Source organism: Acartia tonsa, chromosome 5 (assembly GCF_053477335.1).
Source record: "Acartia tonsa isolate MP-2025a chromosome 5, ASM5347733v1, whole genome shotgun sequence".
Taxonomy (NCBI): Eukaryota; Metazoa; Arthropoda; class Copepoda; order Calanoida; family Acartiidae; genus Acartia; species Acartia tonsa.
This window is the reverse complement of record NC_137264.1, coordinates 2,110,060-2,116,059: the sequence shown is the minus strand read 5'-3', so window position 1 is coordinate 2,116,059 and position 6,000 is coordinate 2,110,060. Positions and strand designations below refer to the sequence as shown.

Sequence of the window (6,000 nt, the reverse complement as noted above, 5' to 3'; positions counted from 1 at the left end):
GGCTCGTAAGTATTGCTATAACGAACATAAGATTTTATAAGAAAAACTGTTTTACTCTACTGCTATTGGGTTAGAATGCAGATTTTTATTTTAATGTTAAAATATTTCGGTGTATTAATCAGCAATTACTATCGAATTAAGGTTACTTTCAGTCTGCTTATAATTTGGATATCACATAACAAAGGATAAAATATGCTTCTGCTATTTACGATAAAAAGCTGATTTTTTTATGATCAATGCAATACATAATTCTGGGCATTGGTTGCCTTAAAAGTTGCAAGAACACTGTGACACATATCAGTGTACAGTACAGTACATAGCAGACAACCAACCACTTGATTGTACGACCTTTGTCTGGAGATTCTCAAGTGCATGGTAATGAGTTGTGCCTGTTTTGGGCCACAGGTATTCCCCCTACTCAAACGTAATGATGTCCTGCGCTAAACAAAGCAGGTAGGTAAAATCTTTGAAGTCTTTGGTGTGACGCAGATTAGAGCTAGCATACTTCGCATCAATTTGCTTTAATTAGAACTTGTGGGTAATTTTCACTTTAACCCTATGGGTATAGCCAGTTAAGGTTTTGTGCTTTTTTCAAGATGTTCTTGCAACTTTTAATGATATCAAAGCACAGAACATGACACTGTATTGACAACGATTCTATGCTACTTTGCTGTGTTAATATAAGAAACTCCATTGGCTGATTTTCAATGACCCAATAGAAAGGTTGCACAAGGTGGTTGCAGTGGGGAGGTACAGTCATTTAACCCTTTCTCCCTCTAGTGTTTTACTCTAATTAAAGGACCACCCATGCCTACCTGATTTAGGGCTACTCCAAATCACTAATGCCTGAAAGGGTAGAAGAAGGTGCTAATTTTGTAATAATATGGTCTGGGGACTCACTATCGACACCTCCTTAATAGAAAACTGGATATAATATGAAGCTAGACATAATTTTTCATTATGGCTGAGAACCTGTAATATCCACTGGATATTAATCGGTTTTGAAGCAATTCTGAAATAGTTATTTCTCTCATCGTATTATAAACAGCTTTCCTTGGATATAAACTGGTCTTAATCTAATGATTGTACTTTTTTATATTCTTAGAAAGCTGGATATAATACGATGCTAGACATAGTTTTTACATATGGATGAGAACCGGTTCTAATCCACCGGTTTCGTATGAATACGAGAAAAGTTATTTCTCGCATCGTATTACAAACGGCTTTCCGCGGATATAGAATGTACAATTATGAGATTAAAACTAGTTTTTTTAGCCCCGAGGTGACGAAGCTGCGATAAATGTTATTCTTGTTATACTCTGTTAATAAGAAATGATATAAATATTGTGTTCCCAAGTGATATTATTCAGACATCTCTCTGATGCCGAGCAGAGAACCATGATTTTGGTAAGCATTTTACAAAAAAAAACCTTTTGTACATAAATAAAAAAATTAAATTCATTTTGAAAATGAGCAAAGTTTACCAAAGCTAACCTAATACATTACCTTTTTTTTTATTAATTTGGTCAAAGGACTATTCGCGAATTTGAAAAATAGATGTTTAGCATTTTACAACAGAGATGTTTATTTTCTTTTATGATAACAAAATTTCAGCTATCTCTACTGGCGACCTAGCGCCAGGCATGTAAAATATCAACAGATAACGGTAGCACGGCGGTTTTAACAATATCTCCTAGGTCGCCAGTAGAGATAGAGAGCTGAAATTTTGTACATGTATTTCTAGGCTCCTAAAGTAACTTTTTAGGTTACCAGAAGCAGAAGCAGAAATTCGAATAAGTGTATTTTGATTAAACGGTCTAATGTTGATTTTCTTTTATGAATAAAAAAAAGCAATTCTATCAATGCTTTTGTATATATAATTCTTATTTGAAAGTAATGGGATGTCCTTTTTTATCAAGGGATCTTGCTAAATGCTAAACCGATATGGTTCTCCTATATCTTATAATAGAAAGTTTATAACTATATTTTGGGGAGGGTTCCACCATACTCTCAAAAGAAATCGCACCTTGAAAAAAAGACTTCCCAAAATGTCTTTTCTTACTTTTTCTGTTTTAACAAAAGTTGAAAATTGGGAGGGAAGAACTGTGCAAATTAATGAAATAGTTTATATTCAAATGATTATTTATCATAAATTTTTCTTATGTATATAACCAGAAAATACATTGAGAATTTTAAAAAAATGGCAAATCCGAATTTTTAGAATAGCAGCTTTGGTATTCATTTCAGATGATTTTACTATAAATATAAAATAAAGATGCATAATTTGGTTGCTAGTTTCCACTATTATTTTTTTATTAAAGGGCGAATATAGGTTCAATATGATATGAGCTTATATGAAAGGTGCCATTTCATACTTTTAGAATATCTATGCCAAATTTAAAAATTCAAAAAAATCCTTAAGTAGATTTTGCAATTTTCTGTTTCAATTGAACATATGATAAATCAGATTGCCGACAAACCGTTTATTTTAGCCCTTTACAAGACTTTTTTTTACTATTTTGCTTAAGTTTGATTGACTATTACATTGGCATGCATTTAAATGATAATTTAAATGTTTATTATTTTAGATTATATACTATTTTATTCTATTTTTAAAAAGCGTACAAATAATTTGCGTAAAAGTGCGCCAGGAGTATTGACTAGAGTAAATAATACGTCTTAAATTTTATTTTCTGTACAATGATCATTAATTAATTCTGGATGATATAAATACCCTCAAGAACGCATTTTCAACACACACACACACACAAAACTTACATGGCCACAAAAAAACAGGGATTTGAAATCATTCTTCCTCCAAGAAAATTTTATTGATTATTTTTTTTTACTTTTTACATTATTTGATGTTTTTTTTAACTTTTAAATATTTTACTTTATATATTTTGTATGAAGGTAGAAGGAGGGTATATTTACCCCTGATTAATTGGTTTCCACGTTATTACGACTATTATTTAACAAAAGCTTTTTAATTCAACCTTGCTAGGAAGCCTTGTGTGATGCTAGGGTGTTTGAGTTCTTAGGGAACCACACTAATTACATAATATTATCTTCAGATAGACAGGTTTTAAGCTATAAACAGACTTATACAATTGGATATGTCAATATCTTTAAGTTATTTATAATCTATGGAATGGCATGGTTTTTTTGAGCCCATATCATATTCAACCTATATTCGCCCTTTAATCAGCACCAATGAAGCACAAGATCTCAATCTGCTATGACTACAAAAAATGGTCCATAGTTTAATGTATAAGTTGTCATCATGGGCATCCACTTTGATAACATTTGGCTCATCATCACCACCGGTAGGAGTATCTTAAAGGCCATATCATCCTTAAAATTAAGATTTTTAAATTGATTTTTATAACACATCAAAAAAATTTGTATACTTTTGAGGGTAATTTTTTTTATTTATAACATGTATTTAGCTCTATCCATATTACTGGAGGTCAGCAGCGGTCATCTAAATTGATAGGGATGGAATTTATTTTTTTCTAACATTTATTTTTTTGTAAATTCATTAATTTCTACCTTATTTTATATTTAACAATAATTAATGCATGAATACCCTAAAAAGTTGTTAATTTAACAGAATCAATCTTTAAAAGCAGAGAAAAGTGCAAAAAATCATTTTCCTATCAATTTTTATTTTGATTTGCACATCTTTTTGGTTCACCAGTATTTTTTGCAAATACTGTTTTTGAGATCTTGTGCTTCATAGGTGCTGATTAATAATAAGATTAGTAACCTAAATATGCATCTACATTTTATGTTCATAGTAAAACTTCAATTTGCCTTATTTATGATTCTCAGTGTATATAGTATTTATATTTAGAAAATGATCTTGCTAAGTCTACTTTTTTCTGCTACTGGTGCAGAAAAAATGTTAAGAACATTCAATTTTGTGGACAACGAGGTTTGTTAAATGTTTTTCATAGCAAAGCTAGTCTTTAATTTAAAATGTCCATCCATCTGTTATTTATAAACCTATTATATATGCGTGTGCAATCTATGGCGGTCGTTCTGATTTTGCAGATCTTTACAACTGGTGAATTATTTACTCTTCATGTTACTTTGTTTTATATTTTTTGTGCTTGGCTACTTATGGTTGTTGTCATCCGGTTTTTAAGGCATAATTTGTTGAAAATCGCCAAGTATTTTTTTCTTATACAAATTGTCCCAACCCAATAAAAAAATTAAGATATAGATTATTAATTTCTGTCAATGGGTTATATTAAGAAATAATTTTGTCCTAATAAAAAAAACACCCTATATATGATTATCAAGAAATTATTTATTGCTATGGTCCAATACAGGTTCTAAGCTATTTTTACAGTGAAAAGTAAGGATAGGAGGAGAGTAATTAATGAAAATGCAAAAAAATCCAAAAATTTTAAAAAACTTGTATTAACATGATACTAAGATACCAAGATCCTAAGCTTTAGACGGACAGATTATAGATAAGAAATATTTCAATGTTGTCCATATTTCTTAGATGGATGTTAGATTTGGTCCTGATAATGGTGTTATGACATACAACACTGGAAAACCCATGTTTGACGAGGTAATGGATTTATTATTACTTGGATCTTAGACCAGATTGTTATATACTCTAAGTAAACTTATGGCTGGCTTAAATAAAAATCCCCCCTCCTAACCCCTTACTGGATGAACGAACTGACCAATACGTGATGTCCATGTTAACAACCTAAATTGACGATAATTTTACCCCTTTTTTGATTTTTTACAAATTCTGCAAATAAAAAGTAAAAATCTTTTCAAAGCAGCATATTTTCAAATTTTCTATTATTCATTAATCTTTTTGCTGTATTTCTTTCATAACAAAAATGTTAATCTTTATGTGATGACTTTATTTCAATCATTTTTAAAACTTATTTTAGGTGTCAGCTTGTGTAAGAGTTTTCCCTCTGTTTGACAGGAATACAATTTTTATAAATGACCTAAATAGCAGGGAAAAAGGAATGTGATACTGACAAACAATTCTATGGAAAATTTTCCCACATCCCCTTCTCTTCAGTTAAATGGAAAAACAAGTTTTACTCCAACTTTACTAAAACAAAATATTAAATTTTTCGGCATTTTTAATTTTAATTGATTAGCTGAATAGCAGCCCCTGCCTAAATAGTTCTATCGTTTATGATTTTATTGATGTTTTTATCCATGTTTAATATTATCTAGCCAAATTCCAACAAGGGAAGAAGCCCCTAGAGGCTTAGGATGAGGATTGACCAATGCAACGTTAGTACAATAAAACTTGTAGGAAATAATTCTGGTCTTGAAAAAAAAGTTTTTGTTTGTAGAAAGAAATTATTACTTTTTGTTTTGGGTGGATGCAGGGGCTGCTATTCAGCCAATTAATTTCATTTGAAATTGCCGAAAATTAAACATTTTGTTGGCGTAGAGTTGGATTAAAACTTGATTTTTAATGTAACTGAAGGGAATTGGGTAAGTATGGAGAGAAATAGGGAAAGGAGATTTTTTGTCAAATTTTCATTTGTCAGAATCACATTCCCTTTTACCTGGGAGGATGGAAATTAATATAGATTCAAAACATGAATATGAATTTAAATCCACTGTCTCTATGGAGTTTTATCTTCATATTTAAAGATTAAAGTTTGTAATAAGATTTGGAGGGCAAATACCATTGCTGGAATTTTACAAAGTGGATGAAACTGTGGATCCAGCTATTTCTCTACTTCTAAAGTAAGCAAAATTATCAAACTAATAATACTTATAAATAATCAATTTGTAAAAAAGTAAATATGCCCTAAAACAATATCCTAGCTGTGTTTTAACAATTTTGCAACACACCCACATACCATTTTGGTTAGACAGATTATTTATATTCTGTATATAAATTCTGACACTCTGATTTCCTACAATTGCATTGTATGACACTGTTAATTACAGGGAAGGAGGGGACATTGTGCTGTTAATTACACTAGTCCCCAAAGTTTT

At 30.6% G+C, this 6,000-nt stretch overlaps 1 long non-coding RNA gene across 1 annotated transcript; it reads left to right on the top strand.

Moving 5' to 3' along the window:
- Positions 1-430: 430 nt before the first annotated feature.
- On the top strand, positions 431-5,009 carry LOC145319895 (uncharacterized). Its single transcript, XR_013880054.1, has 5 exons — positions 431-453; positions 1,371-1,407; positions 3,857-3,937; positions 4,517-4,585; positions 4,923-5,009. It is a non-coding gene; the product is annotated as an uncharacterized LOC145319895 (long non-coding RNA).
- Positions 5,010-6,000: the final 991 nt, after the last annotated feature.